At 44.6% G+C, this 25734-nt stretch overlaps 1 long non-coding RNA gene across 1 annotated transcript in view; it reads right to left on the bottom strand.

The window, feature by feature from the left end:
• Positions 1-4788: 4788 nt before the first annotated feature.
• LOC144825202 (uncharacterized) overlaps positions 4789-25734 on the bottom strand; it is a 204543-nt gene continuing 183597 nt past the window's right edge. The window contains exon 3 of the long non-coding RNA XR_013609333.1: positions 4789-5009. This is a non-coding gene — a long non-coding RNA (uncharacterized LOC144825202). The remainder of the gene's footprint in view (positions 5010-25734) is intronic.

Below are 25734 nucleotides of genomic sequence, written 5' to 3'. Positions count from 1 at the left end.
GGGGAGTCCCGTAGTTCACTCCCCGACCGGAAGTGACCCCCGCCGCGGCCCTCTCTCCAGGTCGGAGGCCGCTCCAGAGGCCGCCCGGGGGGTCCGCCGTGTCGCCGCAGGCAGTCCAACGAGGGGCACAGGGCAGTGCGGAAAACCTCCGCTGTCCGGGTCAAGTCGCTCCCGGCAGACACAGTCTAGTGGGGCCGCCGGAGCTCCGGGGCGGCCGCCATCTTGCGGGACCAGGGGGGATCACCTCTCCCACGGCACAGCGGTCAGCCGGAAGCCCCGATCGGGCCAGCACCACGCCACGGCAGGCGCACTCGGTTGCGTAGGAGATTCCCTCAAACAGAGGAGGGAATCCCGAGCTCTGGCCGATCAGTGTGTCGGATCGTCGGAGACGGCCGGGAGTCGCTCTAGCTAGCGACCATCCCCGCCGGCTGTCGGCCACGCCCCCCCTGTCTGTCCTTTTTAATCTACAAAAACAGACTTCCCCAAACTGGGAGTCAGTCTTCTTAAATGTCCTTGAGCACCTTTCTTCTTCAGGACAACCATAGCTTGCATCTCTCTCCTCCCCTTCGCAGCCAAAGTCACGGAGAGATGTGTAAACACCCAGCTGACTGCCTTCGTAGAAGAACACTCCATCCTGGACGCCTCCCAGTCTGGATTCCGGAGCAACCCCAGCACCGAGACGGCCCACTTCTCTGCCACTGACGACATCAGCATGCTACTCGACCAGGGATACACTGCGGGCCTCATCCATCTCTCACCGCACTCTCACAGCCAGACTTCTCCACGCGGCGATACAAGGGACCGTCCTTGACTGGATCCAATCCTTCCTCTCCGGCAGAACCCAGAAGATTCGGCTCCCTCCCTTCCTTTCCAAGCCCACGGAAATCAACTGCGGAGTCCCCCAGTGATCTTCACTCAGCCCCACGCTCTTCAACATCTACATGGCTCCCCTCGCCGCCATCGTCAGATAACATGGGCTCAGCATTGTTTCTTACGCAGACGACACCCAGCTCATCATCTCGCTCACCAAGAATCCCGAGGACACCAGACTATGTTTCCATGAAGGTATGAAGGACGTGGCAGGCTTGATAAAGGACAGCTGCCTGAGGTTAAACTCAGAGAAGACCGAGGTCCTCATCCTCGGACCCTTCACCTCTGCCTGGAACAACACCTGGTGGCCCTTCGCCCTTGGGAGCCCACCCACCTCCACGGACCACGCTAGGAACCTCGGCATTATCCTTGACTCCTCCCTCTCCATGAACCGCCAGATCAACACAGTCACCTCCACTAGCTTCAACTGCCTGCACACCCTCCGTGAGACCTTAAAGTGGATCCCCCCAGACTGCAGAAAGACTGTCACCCACACACTCATCAACAGCAGACTGGACTACGGCAATGCCCTTTATGCCAGAATCAACAAGTCTCTGCTGCACAGGCTCCAGACCATCCAGAAGGCGGCAGCCAGACTCGTCCTCGGGACATCATGCCAGGATCACACGACCCAACACCTGCGAGGCCCCACTAGCTCCCCATCGAGAAGAGGGTCACCTTCAAACTCCTCACCCATGCCTACAAATCCCTCTACAACACTGGACTTAAAGACCTCAACAAGAGAGTTTCCTTCCACATACCCAAGAGGAACCTCCGCTCAGCTGACCTCGCCCTGGCAAAGATCCCCCACATCTGCAGAAACAGAACGGGCGGGAGAACTTTCCCCTACATCGCAGCCAAAACCAGGCTCTAACTCCCAATGAACATCAGATGCTCCCCGACCCTGCACACGTTCAGGAAGGACCTCAAGACCAGGCTCTTTGACAGATCTGGAGCCGCTGTTCCCCCCCTCAACCCCCTCCAGCGCCTTGAGAGCCTCACGGGTGAGTAGCACGCTTTACAAACCCCTGATTGATTGATTGATGGCAGACCCAGACAGGAAAAACTAGCAGTTATGACCATGAAGATCTGCCTAATATGGGGTAGTCTCGCAGCGCTTTGATCAGCGCTCACGCCCGACCGCACCCGTAACCTCCTCTCCTCTACTCTGCTCGCACGGCATCTGGCTGGACGCAAGACGTGGGTTGGATTCCAACAATACTGGTTCAGCAGTCCTCATCGCAGCTCTGTAGGCGGGGAGTGATTACCGGTTCCAGCAGCGCTGCAAGCCTTCAGCACTGTGCTACCCCTTTCCAGGACTCGGCGTCCTTATGGAGGCAAAGCAGACACTGCCAGTTGGTACTGTCCATTAATTGGTGATCCGCGCTATCGGCGCTGGTTCCTATCTGGCACGGGCACACTCCCGCCGGTGGGGGGGAGGGAGTTTAGGGGGGGGCGGCGGCGTTGTTCTCACAGCGCTTTGATCAGCGCTCATGCCCGACCGCACCCGTAACCTCCTCTCCTCTACTCTGCTCACTCTGCTCGCACGGCGTCTGGCTGGACGCAAAACGTGGAAAAAATCTGTCGGGTCTGTTTGTCGTTGTCCATCCGAGGCCTCATTCACAAATGGTTATTTAGCAGAGAGAGATTTCCCAGTTGTGGAACTGACACCGGCTCTGGCTTTGGAAAATCTGCCATGCCAAATCTTGAACCCCTTCACTGCGGGGGTAATTCCCTCACGGTGCAGGGGGGGCGGGGTGGTGAGCGCGGTGCTCGTGACAAGACCAGCTTGTCATGAGCCACGGTGGAGCTGTGCTCATGACGAGCTGGTCTTGTCACAACCCTGCCCACTGATTAATTTGCCCGCACAGGCAGGGAATTAATCGCGCATGGGCGGCGCAACGCCGTTATGACGAGACCAGCTCGCCATGAGCACAGCTCCAACGTGACTCATGATGAGCTGGTCTCGGCACAAGCACCAAAGGTGTTAAATTGAGCAGGTGCAACATGAGGTGGCAGGCTCATTTCCATCCACCTGTAAATGATGGCCTAAGTTCCTCCAGTACTGGCAACTTTGAAGGAGTACTGTAGCTCATGAGCAGGGCAACGAGAATTATGTGATTCTGCGATCGCTGCTTTTCTAGCATAATTTAAAATTTACTGCATTTGCTACATAATCATCATCTAATCCATAATCTGCAGATTTTAACAAATAAAATGCTCACTAACTAAAATGGATTAACAGTTACAAACGTGTTGACGTGTTCGTGCGTAGTGAAGGCCCTTCAGAAATGTTACATTGTCAACTTTCACTTATTCTGTATTTGGTTGGTAAACTAGTTCTAATGAGGTGAATTCTTTACCCAGAGAGTATTACCTCGAGAAAATATCATTAAAATAATGAATGCAATCAAAAATGTGCCGTACTATGCCGCATAATTTGTCTTTTCTTGCTGCATAATTTGGTCAACTCTGCCACTTAATTTGGTGTTCTCCTATCACATAATTCCATTGGCCCTGCTCACAAATCCTATTTTTCATGTTAATGGCCAACAGTTCATTATTATGATTATCGATACGTCCCATCTACAAATGTGGTTTAATTATTAAGCAATTAGAGTACAGCCCTTACTCTATTGAAACTTATTTTTCCTAAACTACAGACTGGCTTGTGTTCTTAATGAGGATCTGAAGGTTGAATTGATGGCAGTGTTTTATCTTGGATGACGTGAGGCATATAAAGTAACAAATAGCAGTTTATAAAAGTTTGGTTGAGTCAGAGAAAATATTTACTTTGAAATTTAAGAACATAAACTTATTTCACCGGCTGATATTTTTTTATCAATGAGTAATACTGATAAATGAAGATACATTGGTGTTAGGTGTATGGATATGTGCTGTAACTGTTCTGTATAAGCATCAGGCACAGTTATGTGCATATTATTAGATCAGCACATCTGATCTGCCCAACAGTTTCGGAGAACATCTTGATTTATTGGAAATATGCAGTATGGTGCCTAATATGTGCTCATGACTCCAGTGGTGGCAGGTTATTTTAGCAGGGAAGGTGGCAGGGGGCACCATGCACACATACACACTCACTGACACCCATGCATTCACACACATACTCATTCGCAACACTCACTCACTCAAATCCAAATAAATACATACATTCATAGATATATGCACACATACACCAAACTTTAAACAATACAAAACTTGCATGCTCTTGGGGAGGGAAACCTCGGAGGTAACAGGAAGGTTGGAACTGCTGTTTTCCCTCATAAGAGAAGACAGCAGTGCTTCACTCGTCACACAGTGGTATGGGGTCAGCGAAACTGCTGACACCACCCCACTCAGTGATAAGTTGTCACTGATTGAGACTTGGCCCTAGGCACTTCAGGGCTTGAAACTGAAGCACCCAGATCCAAGGCAATCAGTGACGCTCCCTCTCATCACAAGGGGGAGGGACTCAAAGCATTTTTGCAAGTATGAGGAGGTCACGCCCACAGAGCTGTGAAATACTCAGCCTAGCCAAGTTCAGCTCAGGCAGCCAGGAGCCTGTGCAGATAGCGCATGTCTAGCTACTGGCTGCCTGACCTAAACAAGAAGAATGTCTGTCAGGCTGACCTTTATTTGGCATGACAGATACTCTCCTTATGGGGAAAAGGGTAGGGGGCCTGGCCCCTCAGTTCATACAGACGGGTCGCCGCTACATGACTCCTTAAGTAGTATTATTTCATACACATGTTACCATGAGTGACAACAGATTTAGAATTGATACTTTATCAGTAGAGGAAGCCTTGTATACAGTGTCTTTATTAAGTATAGTTGCTATAATTGAGCAAATACCTGCTCAGTATATACAAATCAAATATGAAATCTTCAGTCACCTAGGTCTTACTTCTTAAGCCCAGCCCATTAGTTTGTGAGGGTTGTTCCCCTACAAGAATTGACATAGGTGCCCAAGTAGAAATGGTGGGCAACAGTGGTTTATCATACAGTGACCGCATCGTTAGCAATAAGGGTGAGGTTGCTTTATTCTTCTCGGCAAATTAACATTTGCATTGCATCCACATTTCAGGTCAGGTATCGTCTTCTTAAGTCGATATGTTCCAGTGGTCTTGACCTTTCATAACCTAAAATGGGAATAGGAGACATAACTTTGTAATTTCAATATCAGTAGTTGTAGAATGCTCGATGGAGGAGGTGATATGATGTGCAATGCAGAGAAAGTGGAATTTCAGGCTTGACCTGATGCATTCATGGGCAAAAGTAATTTTCTTTAGTATGCATTTGCCGCAATCCTTAAGACATTGGGGTTATGAAACCAACTGATTACAGATACTTAAAGCCCAATTCACAAACGGCCTCTACAAAGGGCCTCTACAAAGGGCCTTTGCGCTAATGGCAGATGCCCATCAGCTGTGGCGAGGACCCCACACTCTTGGCGAGAACTCTGTACTGCAATTACCCATTGTGGAGGACCCACCATGAGTGCAGAGGCCCTTTGTGAAACAGCCCTTTTCAGTGGAAGAGACGCACATGACTCTTGTATTCTATGAATCCAGGAGAGATTATTTACCATTACAAGTTCTCTGGACTGAGCATCTATACGAAGTCAGTGTCAGAATGTAACCCCTAGCTTAATTTTCTGAACTATGACTGAACATTTGCATGCCTGATTTCATTAGTTTATTGTTTTTTTATTTGTATATTTTATTTTATTTTATTAATCCACAGTATCACAAAATTATATCATACTTCAAACATTCATATGTTCGTGGACCCCCCCCCCAATATAAATGCCAGTCTTTCATTTCCTTGAGCCTTTTGCTGAGTATAAACTAAATTCTAAATTAAATATATTATACATTCTGTCTCGCCACTTTTCAAAAGCGGGGGCATCAGACTGCAACCAAGAGGCAGCAACACAAAGACGAGCTACAGCCATAGCCATAAACAGTAAATAACAATGCTTAAACATAGGATTTCCAGACTCTAAATCCTGACCAATTCCTAATAACATCATAGCTGCAGTAATTTTAATAGGTACACCAGTAACACCTGATAAAAACTTTCAATATGGCTAATAGCAAGAGCCAGTTTGCAACAAGAATAGAAAATATGCAAATTATCAGCGTTGTCACTCCCGCAACGAAAGAATTAACCATCCTGCCTCCCCCCCATTTCAGAAGTTTTGCAGGCGTATAATATAAATTGAAAACAGTTTAAAAAAATGAACTTTAAGATTGGCAGACAAAAGGGTTTCCCCAGACATTGCAATAGCTTTCTCTAGGGAAAGTATGTGTTCTCCCAGAACATTAGCCTATTTAACATTGTGCTTCTCCAAATCGTCCGCCCTAGAGTTTAAAAGGATTTTGTAAAATAACCCTATTTTCTCCTGACACCTAATAGCTTCAATAAGTCTGTGTGGTACTGGTTCTAGATGTTTCCTACCCAAAAAGCCCCAAATTTGGAGAAACTTAAAAAACTGCATCCTGGGTAAATTATATTCGTTTGCAAAATCCAGAAAAGTGGGATAAATCCCTCCAGCCTCATAAAAATCACCAATTTGAGAAATACCCTAACTTCTCCAAATTCTCTCTACATAGTCCCAAACAATCGGTGGGAGTATCTTTAAAGTATTTGTAGGTGTGTAATATGTAATCCCCTCCAAAGAAATGTTTTTCCAAATAACCTTCCACACCTTAAAGACAGCATCTATAACTTTAAAGCATGTCCTCTTGTAGTAGCTACAGTCCCCTTCTTTAAACAGGCAATTTCTAACCTCCGCTCTTAGAAGCATTTGCTAGATTGACGGAGCTTCTGCCGTATTACTGACCTCTTCTCCAGTTAATAATATCCACATATTGGACAAAAGACACACATATTAATAAAATTTAAAATCAGGTATCGACCAGCCACCCCTTTCTCTTCGGAGAGTCATGAACCGTAGGCTCATCTAGGTTTACCCGGAGCCCAAAGAAATTTAGCACACAGTGCCTGTAGATGTTGTAGTTGAGCCTGCGCACTTCTAAAGGAACAGATCTAAAAAAATATAAAACCCTAGAGTATGTTCATTTTTAAAATGTTACCTCTACCCACCAGTGTAAGATGAAGACGCCCCCACCTTTCCAAGGATTCTTTAACATTGGTCATTATAGATACCCAATTAGCTTCCACCAAATCTTTCATAGATACCCAAATTTTTATTCCTAAATAAGTCACTTCCCTGACTACCCTTAAATCATCGGGCATAGCATTATTTGTACATAATATTTGCGTTTTTGTTATGTTCAGCTTATAGCCTGATATCTGATGAAATTCTTGCGCTTAACGTTCCACCTCCAAAATAGCCGTGGCCGGATCTGCAGTAGTAATGGTGATATCATCCGCATAAGCGAAGACAGAATACTGAATCTCCTAAACAATAAACGTTTTAACCAAAGTACTTTTCTCCAACATATCAACAAAAGGAGTGATGTACAGAGCAAACAGCAGGGGCGAGCAGGGGCACCCCTGTCGCCTCCCTCCAGTTATTTTAACCGGTTCTGATACCATACCCATTGAACATATCCTAGCTACTGGTGACTTATATAGTACTTGTAAAGCCTGAATGAACCCTTGTCCAAATCCTGCCCGATAGAAGATGTCCCATAAGTAATCCCAGGCTACGCGGTCAAACACTTTCTCAGCATCAAGCAATATTACCCCAAATCCCTCCCTTCTGCCTGCGCAATATCAAATAAAATCACCACTTTATTAACATGTGCCAACGTCCCTTGGCCGGGGATAAAGCCATGCTGATGCAGGGAGACTAACGGTGTAATAACCTTTGCCAACCGATTTGTCAACATTTGGCATAGATTTTTCCGTCACAATTGACCAATGAAATCCGTCGGTAAGACCCCGGAAGTTCTGATGGTTTCCCCTTCTTCTTGAATACCACAATAGTGGCCTCATCCATCCCAAGACTTAGGTGCATACCCATTTTGAGCAGCTCGAATGACTGCCAACATCTCATTCTTAATATCATGAAAAAAAAAACTATTGACCTCCCCTGGGAGCTTGTCCGGGCTGGCAGTTTTACCACTCGCCAAATTATTAATGGCCATCTCTAACTCCTCCATTGTGATAAGACTATCTAACACCTCTGCCTCCTCCTGATCTACCTGCATCAAATCCCCTAAAATAACTGAGTTACTTGCAGAGTCATGTGGCTTCTGCTGGGTATATAAATCTGTATGGGAACTGATGGAAAATTGCAAGTATCCCTCGAGAGTAGTGAGTCATTACTCCTGAATTATCTCTAGAACCGGCAATTCTCTGGGAAGCTTCCTTCATCCGTAGTCATAGTGCTAAACAATGACCTATCACCTCACCATACTCATGTCACTCCTTTTTATAAATTAAATATTTCCTAGCATTTTCCTTATTCCAAAGAATAATAATATTTGCCCGGCATTTTGCCGCATTAGTTTCAAGATCTGCAATATCCTTATGTTGCGAAATTCCTTGAGTAAGTTTTTCCTCGGCCATTCTCAATTTAGAGAATAGTTCCTGTAATTCAAAAACTATTGGTGCGTGATCAGAGGTGACCCTAGGGAATATATGCATCTGCGCCCTCATGAGAAATGCAGAAGATATAAAAAAGAAATCGAGACGTACTAATTTCTGGTGAGGAAAAGAATACGTGAACCCAGGCACTGGCGCTTGAAGACAATCCCATGCATCAAGTAATCCATGATCCATTAACAGATTGTACAGTGCTTTAAACACCCTGGGTTTCTAACCCGTATATCCTTGTATCCCATCCTGTAATTCTTTCTTAACCAAATTTATATTAAAGTCTCCACATAATACCAAAGGCACCGGCCATGATGCTAATTCCAAATTTGATACTTCTAAGACTAACGATCCATCGAGATTAGACCCGTAAATGGTGCAGAATGTAAATGTAGTACTTCCCATGCCACATTCCACAATTACCCACCACCCCAATTTATCAGCTAAAAAATTACCCGTGGCCTGGAGGGCAGGTTTGGCAAGTAATTCTATGCCCCGTGTCATTGACGCTTGTTGTGAAACAGCCAGGAGTACAAACCCTAAATCTGTCAACATTTTACGTTTTCCCCAAGGAATATGCGTCTCCTGAATAAAAGCTGATCCTGTTGGATCATATGCAATTCAGCAGCAACCCTTTGCCTCTTATTATAATTATTGAGGCCACATATATTTAAAGAACATCTTTTAACCCCCCTACTAGCCATTAGAAAAAAAGAAGAGAGAAAATAAACAAACCATCACTGCAGTTTTAAACAATATAACAAATCTTTGATTTTCAAAGGCTCTTTCCATACTGATACTGTGGATAATTTTTTGGATTTTATCCCACCTAACACCCTCTAGAACCCCAGCACCCTCCCACCCACAATCCCTGCCTACCCAACCCCCCACACACCACCCCCAACCCATCCACCAACATCTACCCCCCTCAACGAGGCTATAGGACCCTTGTGATGACATGCTTCCAATCACCCAAAGCTGTTGTCCGCAAAACCCATCCCAGCCATGTGGAGAAAGAAAAAACACCCCCATAGGCCACATCTATATTACAAATACTTCACCAATGCATAACATCCTTTTAATGACTATGAAATCAAAAAGATTAAAAAAAAGAATGTTCTCTCCCGCTGATGGTTGGGAAAAAAAGACAAAGAACATAATACAGGAAAAAAGAGGGAAAAAGCAGCTTTACATAGGGGATGGGACATACCATTCTAACTTGGAAGATTCTAACAGATTCTACCAAAAAAGGACAAAAGAAGAAATACAACATCCTCCTGTTAGATGGTGTTATCCCAACCCACCAGTTACACAACCACTATAAGGAATCCTACAGGGATTTTAGGAACTCTTTTGTGGAAACCTCTGTGGAAAAGAATCTGGTGCGATCCTGAAAAATAACTTTAAGTTTAGGATTCAACAAAAAATACTTACGCCCCTTTAGCTTGAAACAACTGGATAAGCTGACATAACTGCCAGCGATTCTCCACAGTGAAATTTCAAAAATACGGCATTACCAAAAACTCAAAATCCTTCCCTGCCCTTTTTTTATCTGGAAGGGCTAGCTGATAAATATCTTCCCTAGCTAAAAAACTATTAAAGAGATCAAAAATGCTCTAGGCCTAGCAGATGTTTGGCCCACTCTCGAGCGAATGTTAAACGGGAAACAATGTGCTCCTTCTATTTCTCTGTTCCAATCCCTTCTGGTTAGCTCAGGAAATGCATCTGTAAACAAATCAACAATAAACTTGCGGGGATCTTGCACCTCCAGCCCGTCAGGAATCTGTATTATAAGAAAGACAATGGCTCCTGTGGAGAAGATATGTAATAATAGAATGGAGAAGAGGCGAAAATTTGCATGTATAGGCAGGGTTTAGGTGAGATGTCAAATAGAACAAACAAGCCAAAAACACAGATTGCGTTTTTCAAAGACTGTATTTAAATATGATTATACAGTGAAAGCAATTATTACACTAAATGTCAAAGGCTATTTGCAGTTGTGTAATGTGTCCCAAGTGAAATTATGAACCAAAAACATGGAATTAACGTTTGTGAAACAATATGTGAAAAGGTTTCAAATAAAGTTTTTGTATCCAAAAAAGCGACCACTCTCATTTTTCCCAATACATAACATCTATGTAGTTATAGAATGCCAGCTTCAGCAGTTTGCTTTTCTTAGTTGTCGACGGCGTTTCGACCCTAATAAGGATGTAGGGTCTCTTCAGGACCTACAATTTTTGGGGACATCTAGGGAAATTAAAAATGTATGTTTAATATTGCCAGTCCAATTACTGTGTTGGCAATGGATTATAATAATTATTCAATTTAGCTGGAAGAGATACCTGATTGTCGAATTGCTAGAATATTAGTGCTGTGAGTGAGGAACCATGTGCAGGTGAATTTAAAATATTTACTCACTAGGAAACCCGGCCGGGTTCTGTTTGGAAAAAGAGAAAATCATATGTATTGTATTAAGGGGTGAAACAAAACAGTAGGGGCAAAGGCAAGCAGTAGTTATGGTTGGACATATTCCTTTGTCACTTACCCCCATCGAGCATGTGAGTTTCAGCAATTCTTGGAAGCTCTACGGCTGTCCTCTATGTTGTACGGCTGGGATTCCTTGTTGTATTCAGCACAGGCGAATAAATCGCAGATTTGTCTGGTGTTGGTAGTGTAAAGGGGGAATGGAGGGGAATTAATTATGTGTGGAGGCTCAAAGGCTGTCTAATTATAGTGAGCTGTGGTATGGGAAATTGGGAAATTGATGACCCATTTATGCACATAGTCCTGTGTTTATCATAATCAAACCGGTCCCCTTTAAAATCCTGTGGAATACCATGGTTGATTGCCTATAATGCTGCCAATGAAGAAAAATGCAGTCTGATAAAATTGTCAACTTATGTAAAGATAACAACCACCTATCGGCTGTAACTTGTTTGTATTCAATCACTCATGTCAAAATGCTTTTTATAATTTATCTCTTTTCCAACTGTACCAATGCTTGCACAAGGCTCGACAAAAGATAAAATCAATAAAGTGTGTCTTAAACAAAAATAATGGTTTGAGCACCAACAAACCCAAACCCCCTAAATTCACTAAGGGATGCTCCTTCACCCCAACTGCTTGTTATTTTGATGTAACCACCACAGACTGGTCATTTGTCACTTTTTGATGTGCCCATTAGGTCAAGACGATGCCTAAGTCCTTGTGGATCACACACCATCCTTTTTCAAAGAAATATGAAACATTCCCGGGGTGCGTGAACCCATCAACCACCCAACAGTAAGGTGCCCGGTGGAGAAGACTACTGCCTTTAGCTCCTCCAGCGCTTCACTTTTCATCACACGGGAGAGTGAGTAGAGAGCGAGCTGGCTGAGCTCTGTGCCTGGAAAGCTCACATCCGCTTAGGGCCATACTAGTCAGGACCAGTGCTCCCAAGCCGAGATTGACCAAAAGGTGGGTCCCACTTCTACCTAAGCAATAATTCATTAAATTAGTCCAGCTACCAACAAGCTCACCGGAAGGAAACAATCAACCCTGCTAAAAATTTATTGACCATATGAGGTGCCCCCAACTCTTAGGGCACCCACTACAGGGATCACAATCCTGCCAAAAGTGACAGGTACTTTTGTAAATATTTCCAGCCTCTTTGCCCAGTTAGGATGGGATATCTTGCTTGGTGCTTTTGCTGGTGTGCTTGAACCACCATATGTGCTGGTAAGGCGTATCCTAACCCACAGAAATGTACTTATGGGTTAGCTGGTGCTTTTCCATAACCACTGGCACTGCTGCTTAGTTTTGCTCAGCGGCATCAAAGGTGTAGTGGCCGGGATCTGCCCTCCTATCCAGTTCAGGTTGTCTCTTAATTTCTTGACCTAAGGTAGTCCTATCAGCACCACATAATATGTGGACAGACCAATCTCCCCACACTCTTGGCTTGTGAAGATAAATCTATTGTCAAAGAAGAGCCAATTGTACCAGAAGCACTTTAAAATGCCACCTCATTAGCACAGTATTAAACTTGCCGAGCAGGGCAGCTCATGACTGATTTCCACTAAGGCTAGCTCAGGGAAATCTGCACAATTTGATGTGTGCCTCAAATAACTAATTCATGACCCCTAATTGGTAGTATAACAATCTATGCCCTTACTAGTTCATGCAGATCAAAAGTTAGGCAAACCTTACCCATAGTGAAAACCAGCTTATAGAGAACATATTTACTCTTTTTCTAAAAGAAAGGAGACATTTGTCTTTTGATTTGTAATTGTATTATAAGGCATTAGCAAGCCATAACCAATTTAATCTGAGTCTCATTTGTGACAGTTCAACCAGGGCACAGATGCCAGGCAGAATCAGGCAACAGTCTTTCTCAATCAAATCATTCAAATGATCACTTTATTGCCTTGATTAATGTGCAATTACCCAAACGTTAAGATTTGATTGCAGTTGTAGTGATGGTGGATCATTGACCAAAATGAATAATTTTATATGTTGTTTGGGGCAGCCCACTACTTAGGAATTTCATAGTGTTTTTGCATTCAAAATGTTCAAAAATACTGTATTCCTCATGTTCTGCTCATTGACAGAATGAAATTACTTCTAGATTTTGGTCTCCATGGTGTAAGGAATTAGATATGGAAGCGTGTCTGTTCACCAGTTTTCACCATTAGACAGACAAATGGAGAGGTTCAATCAATGTGTTAAAACGTAGTTGAGATGTTACGCCTTTAAACAAGATGAGGATTATAGTAAAACAGTATAGTCAGTAGAACGAACCTTCCTTAATACTGAACAATCATTTATGGAAAGTCTCTCTTCTTTTGTATGAACAACCATAATGCTTGAATATTGCCTTTGAATCAGCCAGTCTGTACATCAGTTTCCTTGATGCATGAAAACATTAGTGTATTAACACAGAGGTCATGACATGCACTCCAATATGTTGTTGCTACTAAAGTATGGTTACTCAGAAAAAACATACATCCGAACAAATTCTCCAAGTTGCAACCCAAATTTGTGGATGCATTTCCTACTGAACACATTGTGAATTCAGTAGCTGTAAGTCTGAAAGTACTTCTGAATGAAAATTAATCAGGTATGCCATACATCTTTGTTATTGTGAAGACACATGCTCCAATTCTTGTGCCAGTTCTGGTGAATGTTGGAAATGGCATAACATTTAAGATGCACACATTGGCAGAAAAGAAATGCAATATTTATAGATGGAAGGGGTTTGGCCCTACGGGGCTCTCATGAGCACGAGCTTCTGATCTTCATACTCCACATTTGTTGCAAGAATTCTATGTAAGACCTCCTAACAAACAAGGAGGTCTGTCTCCAAGATGTGGGCGTTCAGAGAGGCTCTGACAGGAAGAACAGGTAGCGACAGAAATTACAGTTGCTTGTTATTGATGTGAGGCAGTATACTCCAATGTTCTCTTGCTTCACAGCATTCCTGCTAGGCAATCATGCTTTAGTCTTTCTGCAGCTAGGATTCTTGCTTTGCGGATTCATGTTTCCAGTTGGATAGATATGTTCACCCCGAAGAGCTAGTTGGAGAACAATTCGGTTTCACAGAAATAGTGTTGATCGAGTTCTAGAATGAACATTGAACTGTATTTGCACACAGACTTTAGTAGTTAAAGACTTTGGGAATAAGGTCATTCTTTTGAACTTGGGATTTTGTGAAAGAAAGCAAATAAATCCTGCAACAGGCATCACTTGGTATTGATTGTATATATAGTGTGCACTTAATGTCCACATGCTATTTAGGAAGTGAAATGTGTGCTTAAGAAGAGGAATAATAGATGTTTATGATTGTTAATTATTTTCAAGGTATGGAAAAGACAACTCAGAGCCTAAAATAACCAGTCTAATGAGGTGCATACATATGAAGCTAGGGTAAAGTATGTTGCTAATAGTGACACTGTATGATGAACATTTTAGTAGTCACTTATATCTCATTATATTTCAGTTTCAGGAAGGTCATCTTTATACCAATAACACAGGTATTTCATCAAGGTATATTTTTCACAGTTTAAGTTAGAAGCAGAACACTGATACCAGAGTATTGAAGATCTCCTTTTAGCCTTTGGATACCCAATTTGTCCTGCAGACATCCCTGCTTAGTAGAGTGACGAAAAAGAATGGTTATCTCCAGAGTCTCAGGTTTCTCCCACATTCCTTTCTCTTGCCCATACTTCTTCAATTGGTCCAACTTAATATATTGTATATTGTCAGTAGTGGATGTGAGGGGGGTGGAAGAGTGCATCGCTCCCATTGGAGCTAGAGTACAAGGCTAGTGCTTTCTGACAATGCCCACAAGTGTTTATGCATAACCTGCACAGAACCTCTTAATCCAGTTGCGCTACGGTGGGCAAAATTCAGGTACCAGAGGATACAGCTCAAATGTATGTTAACATATGACTTATACTAGAGTGACTTCCAGCAGAGGTAATAAGTGTAAAGCTGCAGACTTTATCAGGTTAGACCCTGCTTCCTGCAGACTTTATCAGGCTAGACCCTGCTTCCTGACAGTAATACAAATACTAGTTTATATTCATATACAATTTCCATAATCCCTTCATCAATAACTGGAGCTATTGAGGTTTTCCATTTTCTTAAAATAAACCTATTAGCCATTACTAAAGCTCTAGTTACCGATTTCTTATTTTTGAGAAATAAACATATCTTACCTTCAAATACTTGCAGCAATGCTATAAATGGCCTCTGATTGAATGGGCACCTAAGTGTTAACTCTCATCTGTTAGATACATCTCACCAAAGAACACAAATGCTATTACAGTTCTAAAATAATTGATCTGTCCGTCATCGTTAGATGTCATTAGATGTCTGAAAAGTCAAACATAGATTGACGCAGGAGCATTGTGCATGTGGGTATAAAAACACGATACATCATACCCATGGAAAATGTGTGCCCTCAAAATTCTTCCCATTTGCTAGGGATTGTCAACTTTCTGTTTAGCAGGCGACAGGACAGAACATGAGTATATTTCTTTATAACATGAAGAAATGCATAATTCACAGTTTGAGGCAGACACCTTTTCCCACATGCAGAATGTTTAGAACTTCTGCCCTTAGTATTTAGTGTACAAGTTTATTGAACGCCGAACAATAATTGATAAACAGTCCAAATGTTAAATCTAGGGAGAGACTGTTTGAAAGTCACATATGCAACAATATTGCAGTTTGGGTTTGCGAATCGGTATTTGGAAGGGGCATGTTTAGGGCATCCCTTCCAAATACTGATTAGCAGTAGTATGTACTAATGTGTGCAAAACAAATCTTTTTTAGCAACTAGTTAAAGGTAATGGTAACAATTCGCAAATGGAAAGAGGTCCCCTTTCATCCCCTTCACCTTTGAGAATGTTGGAAATAAAATGAAGAGCAGGTAGTGACCCCACGGGGCATTGTCTACTCTTAAAAAATGAAACTGAAATGCTTCATTTTTTTCTTTTGAAGCATATCCCATTTTCCTTTAGAAAAAACTGGTGTGTTTCAAAGAAAAAAAGACTGTAATTTAAAAGCAATCATTTTATATTGGGGTCTGCTGATTGCAGGGTGCTACCATCCCTCTGATAGCAATCATTCCAGATGGGCCGCAAACTGCAACCTATCTCATTAATTTTCAAGAGGTAAGTAGATTTGGGACCAGTAGGAATCGCTATTTTGAAAATAAAAGATTAATATATTATACATAATAATACAATTTGCTGAAAAACGCAACTAGGAAATCCATATCCCTAAAGTCAGCACTTCTAACCGCAAGTTCTCTAAATGAAATAGCAAACCTTGGCCAAATCCTTTTCAAAAACATCAAGTAAAGCCCTCAGTCCATAATTTGGGGGAGTATCAGGGTTTTTTTAAAACAAGTGGCAGAAAGAAGGCATACCTTCCAAGTACATGGAAGCAATCAATAGATGTTGATCTACAGTAAGGGTAATACTGCAAGAATTCATAAATACTTTGCTCTCAATGAAACAAGATTCAACTGGGCCAGGTTCTCTAAAGCTTTTTAATTTCTTAAAAATCTCTTTTTGAAGTTCATTGTTTGATACTGAAATATGTGACATGTAAGTCTGTATACCACTATAATATCTATCACACATCTTGTTGTAAAGACTAGGAACACTGTCTTACCATTTTTCTGAAACAATATCAATCAATCAACCAAGCATTTGTAGAGTGCACTAATCACCCGTGAGGGTCTCAAGGCACTGAAAGGGAATGGTGGTGCAGCTACTGCTCGAACAGCCAAGTCTTGAGACGTCTCCTAAGGGTCAGCAGGTCCTGGGTCTGGCGCAGATGAGTGGGGAGGGTGTTCCATGTCTTGGCAGCGAGGCAGGAAAAGGATCAGTCTCGAGTGGTGGTCTTGTGGATGCATGGGACGGTGGTGAGGGCAAGATCGGCAAAGCGGAGCTGGCGATTTGGGTATAGAAGGTGAGACGTTTGTTTAGGTATGCTGATCCGTCTTGTGGAGTGCTTTGTGAGTGTGGATGAGGAGCTTGAAGGTGATCCTCTTGTTGACTTGGATCCAGTTCAGGTCTTTCAAGTGGGCAGTGATGTGAGTGTGGCGGGGAATGTCGAGGATGAGGCGTGCGGAGGCGTTCTGTATGCGTTGAAGTCTTTTCTGGAGTTTGGTTGTGGTTCCTGCGTAGAGGACGTTGCTGTAGTCCAGTATGCTGCTGACGAGGGCCTGGGTTACCATCTTTCTGGTTCCGGTGGGGATCTATCTGTAGATATTGCGGAGCATGCAAAGGGTGTTGAAGCAGGAGGAGGAGACGGCACAGACTTGTTGGGTCATTGAAAGCGATGATTCCAGGATGAACCCCAGGTTGCGTGCGTGGTCAGTGGGTGTCGGTGCGGTTCCCAGAGCGTCTGGCCACCAGGAGTCGTTCCAGGCGGAGGGGGTGGAGCCAAGGATGAGGACCTCTGTTTTGTCTGAGTTAAGTTTCAGGCGACTGTTTTTCATCCAGTCGGCGACGGCCTTCATTCCTTCGTGGAGGTTGGTTTTGGCGGTGGTGGGGTCCTTGGTGAGTGAGAGAATCAGCTGGGTGTCATCGGAATAGAAGACGATGTTGAGGTTGTGTGAGCAGACGATGTTGGCGAGTGGTGCCATGTAGATGTTGAAAAGGGTAGGGCTGAGGGATGATCCTTCGGGTACGCCACAGGTGATCTTGGTGGATTTGGAACAGAATGGGGGAGGGGGACCCTCTGGGTTTTGCTGGTGAGGAAGGAAGTGGTCCAGTCTAGGGCTTTGTTGCGAATTCCTGCGTAGTGGAGGCGTGTGCATAGGGTGTGGGGCAGACGGTGTCAAAGGCAGCCTAGAGGTCCAGGAGGATAAGCGCCGCGGTTTTGCCGTTGTCCAGCAGGGTCCTGATGTCATCGGTGGCAGCGATGAGGGCGGTTTTGGTGCTGTGATTGCTGCGGAATCCGGATTGGGACGGGTCCAGGATGTTGTTCTCCTCGAGATTCCTGGAGGTCGGTGGTAAACCAGTTGACATTTCTGTTGGTGCATCTGTTTAAGGTTTTTTTGATCGGCGCAGTAGTTGAACCATTGCCTGAGGTTGCAGGTGGCTGTGTCAGTGGTGTCGGTTGGTGGGTCTCAGGCTAGGGTGGTGATGATCTGGTCTTCGGTGACCTTGTTCCAGCTGTGGGGGGGGATCCGTTGCGGGTGGTGGTGCATGGTAGGTTTCTTGTAAGTGAAGTGTGCGCAGCGGGGGTCGGTAAAGTGGAGTTCGATGGTGTGGCTGAAGGTGACGTGGTTGCCTGTGGAAATGATGGGGTTGAGCGTGTGTCTGGCAGAATGGGTGGGGGTCGTGACAAGCTGTTTGAGTCAGAGGTTGGCGAGGTTATCGAGCAGAGCGATGGAGTTGCTGTTGTCGGCGTTCTTGAGGTGGAAATTCAGGTCTCCAAGGAGGATGTAGTCTGTGGCAGCATGAGCATGTGTGCTCACGATGTTGGAGATGGTGTCAATGAACTGTGGCTATGGTCTGGGGGGCTGTAAATGAGTGTTCCTCTGAGGGTGGTGTTGGGGTCGATGTGGATCTGGATGTGCAGGTGTTCAGCGGTGCTGGAGGTGTCTGCTGTGCTAGTCGAGATTCTGAGGGTACTCTTGTAGACGATGGCGATTCCTCCTCCTGGTCTGTTGGTGCGGTCCCTTCTGGTGATATTGTAGCCATCTGAGATGGCTATGGCAATGTTGGGTGCTGAGGAGGAATTCATCCAGGCCTCTGTTAGGAAGGCGACGTCCGGGGAGGCTGAGCCGAGTAGGTTCCAGAGTTCGATGGCGTGCTTTTGGACAGAGCGGGTGTTGAGTAGTATGCATCCGAGGTGGTTGCGTCCTGCCCTAACGGGTGGGGTAGGACCTGCAGTTGTTCAGCGGATGGTGAAGCTGCAGCTTCGGCAGGAAAAGGATCCGTGGGTGAGTTTCGGGGTGGCCTGGGAGCAGTTGGATGATCGGCCGGTGTTGAGTCCATGGAGGAAGGAGGCATTGTAGCGACGTCGGGTGTCGTGGCTCTCGCAAGGGCTAGGGTGTCTGGTGCTGGGCACAGTCCAGGCACAGACGGGCTTGCCTTAGGCGCGCCCGCTGCACACGACTGTGCAGCATCCGCCATTAAGTAGGGGAGGGGTACGGGACTGGATGAGGGGAGGCAGGAGCAGGGCTGCCGGTGGGAGGTGCCGCAGGGGCAGCAGCGGCGGAAAAGGCTGTCTGCGGTAGAATGGGGCAAGTCAGGAGCAGTAAATAGATACTGACTTGTGCCCAAAAGAAAATTAAATAACTGAAGGCGAGTCTCCAAGCAAGTGAGGAGACCAGGAGGCGCTGTGTAGATCGCTTGGGCGGCGCAGTGCCGGCGCAAACCTGGGAGGCAGGAGGGCTTCTGGCGCTGAGGGAAAGTGGCGCTGGACGAGAGGTCTAGGTCCGAAAGAGCTGTGATAAACCTTACATTTCCAAAGACTGTTAAATACTAAAACTGCTTTGCATTTTCTGTATATCCCCTAATTAATTAATTCCGGTTAATAAGTTCAGTTTGATTCTTTATATTTTTCAGGTAACTTCTACAATTTAGATTCACTGTTTTCAGAAAAATTGGATTGCTCAAAAGATGACGCTCAATCATTCAATCTGTTTCCTTAATTTTAATGTTTCTCTATTGAATCTATCTGATATGGTATTCAACTACTGTCGCGCTGCAGTTCCAGCTTTCTTACCCAGGCCAGTGAAAATATGAGGCACTGAGCCATAGTCTAACTTACCACATAACACAACCTACATAGAGCTTTTTTTCCTCTAAATATTTTAGAGCCAAGCCTATATTTACATTTGGAGTATTCAGCTGCTCCAGAACCCTTGTTCTTAATAAATCTTGTGGAAAATTGATATATGGTTATAAATTTAAATAGACATATTTAGAAAATCCTGCAAGGTTAAACGATAAGCTAATGATTTCGTTTTTTATTTACAAAAACTGTATTTTAACTTTTATAGATCGGCTTTCCATTTAAGACTTAAATACCATATTGGAAGAAAATTAAACTGAAGCTGAGAAACCTAACTTTTAAATATGTCAGAAAAGGAGTGGGGGGGCGGAGCTAGCCACACCTGAAGATGGCCGCTTGTTGAGCAAGCTCCTTCGGTTGCTCAAACCATCCTGATTTTATCCTGCACCATAGCTCTCCTAATGTAGGAAAAGCACAAAAAAGTACATTGCAACTCTTGGGCACTCTAGAGAGCCCGCTTTCATGCTTTGGGGTGCCCTAACGCCGGAGAACAACCGCTTTAAAAACTCAGCTGGGACGCGGCCTGTGCCACGGACGTCAACGTGCTCCTCCTCGGCGGTGCAGTGAACTGGGCCGGTGGCGCGAGATTGTGACCGCGCCTGAGACGGTGCCTGCGATCAAGACTGCTGGAGGTGTGGACCAGGTGGCACGGCAGCGGCTAGGGACACCGTCTACTGTGGGCGACTCGTACTCTGAAGGTGAGAAACGTCGGATGCGCCCAGTGAGCCCCGGGGAGACAGCGGTGTGCCACGTATGTGACGATCCAACACCTAATATCTAGAATCCCTCGGCGGAGAGTACCACTGGGAAGTCCCCCCACCGCTTGCCTGAAGGGACGTGGCGAGCCAGATATCTGGCCTCCCCTCTAACACTGGGAAACCCCACTTCCCTATTAGACACGCACCCTCAAAAAACAACTGCCACATACGCCAACTCCGGCCCACGCCGGGACTACCTGGCTCAGCCGGGCGCTGCACTGGAGCCCGCTGTGAGGCAACTTAGACCTGCCCAGGAACATAGTTGGCTGGAGATGTGATCGTGGGCAAGGACATTTCCTTCATCGTTCCCCTGCGACCGCCCCGACCAACGATTGTAGGCCGCCGTACCTTGCTGCACCACACAATGTTCTTCATTTGTGCTTGATGGCAGTGCTGGATAACTGGGTCTACGGACACTGTGCTGTCGCGGGTGTCGGTGATCCTGATTGTTTTGACCCGCGAATGTCCCGCATATGTCCACAGAGGGAGCGATACTCGAGGAAAATACTGCAGAATCCTGAGCGGATGTTGGGGGGAGACGGCACTAATCCCCATTTCTCGCTCCCACGACTGTGCTGGCTCTTCAGCACTCTCTTGCATGAGAATCGAGGTGAAGTGCTCCACACATTGAGGCCATCTCCATAGCGCTTTGCATGTGTTATTGCTCACTTCATATTAGCACAATCTGCCATTAAACCGCCTTGGTGTCTGTCTGAGCCACAGTGATTTGGTGTTGTATTGAAACATTACTGTGTCCGCCACCAAGACACACTAACTGCTTTAACATGGGAAAGCCCAACAGAAATCAACCCAAGTTATTATATGACCAGCAAAAGAAACCGATCTGGAAGATCATCGTGGTGCGCAGCTGGCCCTGTTGGCTACGGGTGGGGACGCTGCTGGAGATGCACAGGCTATGTTTTCTACAATACAAATGGCCTTGTCTAATATAAACGGTAAAATTGATTATCTCACCTACCGCGTGGACCGCATGTCCGAACGACTAGACCGCCATACTAAACGGATCGATATGGCGGAGCACCGCATATCAGATGCAGAAGACACTCAGCGCCAAATGGAACTCAAACGAGATAAACTGGACAAAGCTGTGACAGTAATAATGGCGAAAGCTGAAGATATTGAAGCGCGCTCCCACCAAAACAACATTCGCTTGCTGGGGGTGGCGGAAACGACCAACATAGCCCTTATGGAGCAATATGTCAAACAATTACTTATCACGCTCATGGGTAGAGAGACCTTCTCAGAGGTATTCATTGTTGAAAGAGCTCACAGATCCCTGGGCCCTGCACCACCAGCTGGGTCCAGGCCATGACCAATAATCGCAAAAATTCTGAATTACAGAAACAGGGACGCCACACTCCGAAAAGCACGTGATTTGAGTAAACAACATCATCAGGGTATGGACATCTCAATCTATCCAGATTTTACAGCGCAAGTTCAGGAGGCACGGAAAAAATTTGTGAAAGTGAAACAGAAACTTGGAGACTACAATATCTCATATGCAATGCTTTACCCAGCTCGACTGAAAATAACTGATGGTGGAAACACCGTAATCTACAATGAGCCAAAAGAAGTTCTCAAATACCTAAAGCAGAAAGGCACCCCTGCTCCGCGCGGACACTCCCCTAGGACTGATTCAGAAAATCAAAATGGAACCTCAGATGTCGAATAACTCCCCACTAGTGCAACATGTAATTGGCGGATATGCTGAATGCAACGAACTGTCAGACTACCATTTTAAAGCTTGTGGTGCTGTATTGCTCATACTATAATATGCATATGTGTAACACACATTAGATATTGCGCTATATTTGAAAACATACTCCTCTAGTTGGACACCCCTAGTCTGATTAATATGATGTTTGTCCACCGATATGTGAGGGTTATCGGTTCCAGGACTTTCGCTATGTAATGATAGTGACGCCTTGGATGACGGTTGTCATCAGGGTAACCAGCTGGCAGCTTTTGCCCCTTTTGTGTATACCCCGACTACCATATATCTTTCTTTCTTTTTTCAGGGTGAGTTGGGTGGGAGGAGGGTTTATTTTCTAGTGGGGATTGTCTTCGTCATAATTGGGTTGACAAAGTGGGAGGGTTGGGTGGGGAAAGGGGGGGACGACTTTCGAATGCTTCTCAACTGATTTCTAAAATTGCTAAATGTCTTTCATTGTTCATTACTACATCACATGTATACACTATTCCACTCTCTGATCAACAGATGATGCTTACTGAGGCTAATATGCACATAGTACATCTATTCACAATACCTCCTCTCCGGGAAGATGGCAAGAACCACTAACGTCTTTGTATTACCCCTAAAACTGGCCACATGGAGTGTCAGAGGTCTTAATAATCACAGAAAGATTAGACAAGTTTTTGCTTATCTAGACAGGCACGCCGTTGACATAGCCTTGTTACAAGAAACGCATCTACTTAAAAATAAGATGGATGGTTTTGGGAAGATATGGGCAGAATTGCTAGTTTTATCGTCTTGCTCTGCATATGCATGTGGAGTGATGACTCTGGTATACAAAGGTACACAGTTTATCCATTAAAGCACACTAGCGGACGCACACAGCCAATATGTCATACTCGTTGGTATATTGCGAGGCACTAGAGTAGGTCTCATTAACACATATGGTCCAAATGTGGACAAGCCTAACTTCTTCATGAAGGTTCATGCCGTTATAGGGGTTTACCTACTATGGAGATTCTATGGGGTGGGGACATGATTGTAACATTAGACAGCACATGTGACAGATTGAACAACACTACCGAACAACATCAGCGAGCCGCTGCAACACTTCAGCATGGCATGCAGGAATTTAGACCGCAAGACATATGGAGACTGCGTAACCCACACGCCTATGATAGTACACACTCATCCAGTGCCCACAATAGCTAGTCCTGAATAGATTTTTGGCTTCTAACGGACACAGCATGTACATGGGCTCTAGATGTTAAACATCTTCCAAAAACACTCTCAGACCATATACCGGTCATATTGTCCCTGCAAATACTGTCATATACCCCTCCACCCTTCCTTTGGCGCTTTAATACGACAGCACTACTAGACCCTTTATATACCGAGACAATTCGCGCAGTGATAGAAGACTACTTCGCTACGAATAAGATATCAGTAGATAGTGGCGGTACCCTGTGGGAAGCATTTAAGGCGACAATAAGAGGAGTATACATCAGCATTACTGTAGGTATCCTTAAAGATATTCACACCCAGTTAGCACAATGTGAAACGCGCATTAAAAACATAGAGGCAACCTATGATACTACACACAGCGCAGGTGTGTTGAGTGCTATAAGAGACGAAATAGGCAAATACAATGACTTAGCAAATGATGAGATAATGTATATAACAAGACATCACACAGCGCGCAGGATGGGAGAGGGTGGTAGATCAGGCTGGATACTTGCACAAAAAATACGCATGCAACCCAAACAATACACTGTTTTGTGAGTTGTGGATGAAACTAACACGGAAGACTATGACACAGCTGGTATATTACAAACATTTATGAACAGTTATGAAGAATTATATGCTTCCAGGGACACAGCACACGCACAAGAGATTCTGAATTATTTCGATGATATTGCATTAGTGTGGTTATCGAACGGCCACCAAGAGTTCCTTGCGCAATCAATAACTATAGAGGAAGCACAGGAGGCTATAAAGTCACTCCCCATTAATAAATCTCCAGGCCCAGATGGCTATACAGGGGAGTTTTACAAAGCGTATTCAGACTTACGTAGCCCATACATGCTGGACATGTACGATAAGGCCTATCACGCCGAAATACTTCCCCCGACCCTTCGCGAAGCGCTCATTTTGGCTTCATTAAAACCAGACAAGACCCCGGAGACGGCCAAATCTTACAGACCGCTCTCATTGATAAACAGAGAAGCCAAGATTCTGGCCAAGATAATTGCGACTAGACTCCAGCCACTTATGACCACTATTATATTACCTGATCAGTCGGGCTTTATACCATTCCGATCAACGGCACATAATTTGCAAATAATTTTGGCCCTACCACATCAACTAAATTCAGAGTTGGAAACTGTCGCAGTTCTATTGGACGCAGCCAAGGCCTTTGACTCGGTTGAATGGGTTTATCTCTTTACTACTCTCCAGAGAATCGGTCTTCCACCCATGCTGATAAATTAGATCAAACTCCCTTATACAGACCCCATTGCCTGCATAAAAGTAAATAAACATATATCAAATACCATACGGATACAGAGGGGCATATGAGAGGGTTGTCTACTATCCCCTCTGTTGTTTGCAATTGTCTTAGAGCCTCTGACTTGTAAGATACACCAGAAATATGCCAATACAGCATTGGGCTTTAATTTACGTCCTATCAGCATATCGTTATATGCCGACGACGTGGTACTTTATATTAGAAATCTAGAGGTAAACCTAACACCAATAATACGTGAATATAAGCACAGATAGACCGTTGGATAACATTCCCATTATCCCTAGCCGATAGAATATCTCTGATTAAGATGGTGGTCCTGCCTAAGTTACTGTATCTTTTCACCAACATTCCTATACCTCCACTGGCCCCTGTATTCGCTCGCTTACGATCTGACTTGAAAAAACTGGTATAGGCTGGCAAGCAGGTACGAATAAGCCTACACATGATGATCTTGCCATACACCTCAGAGGGTTTCACAGTTCCGGATCTACATTTATTTTATCTGTGCGCTGAAGCACAATATGCGTACTATTGGTTCCATCCCATACGATACTTACCACATCTAGCAGTAGAGGACGGAGACGCCCATCCTATTGAATTGGCACACATACTACCACATAAACGCCCCCACCTCTCTAAACATGAAATCAACACAGTACGCACCACATCCATGGCCTGGGCTTGTATGGGCCAGCCAACAAACAAACTTCCATTGTATGCATATTATAGACTGCATGCAGCAATTAAGAAATTATATCCCATGTTTCCTGCAGAAACCCCTACATTTGAGGCCTTGCAGTTATTAATCACAACTCCTAATAATATTCACATGGTAGCAAGAGTATACACAACTCTGCAGAGGGAAATCGGCGCTAATACACAAAATGCGCATGATAAATGGAATGTACTATTAACTACACCTCTATCTGAGGAAGAATGGCAAACCTGTTGCGCACTGACGGAACTTCTCCCGCCCAATGGGAATCTACGGCTAA

The sequence above is a fragment of the Lissotriton helveticus genome, chromosome 3_1 (genome assembly GCF_964261635.1).
Source record: "Lissotriton helveticus chromosome 3_1, aLisHel1.1, whole genome shotgun sequence".
Classification (NCBI taxonomy): domain Eukaryota; kingdom Metazoa; phylum Chordata; class Amphibia; order Caudata; family Salamandridae; genus Lissotriton; species Lissotriton helveticus.
Note: the sequence above shows the minus strand (reverse complement) of the source record. Positions and strands in the feature narration are given on the sequence as shown.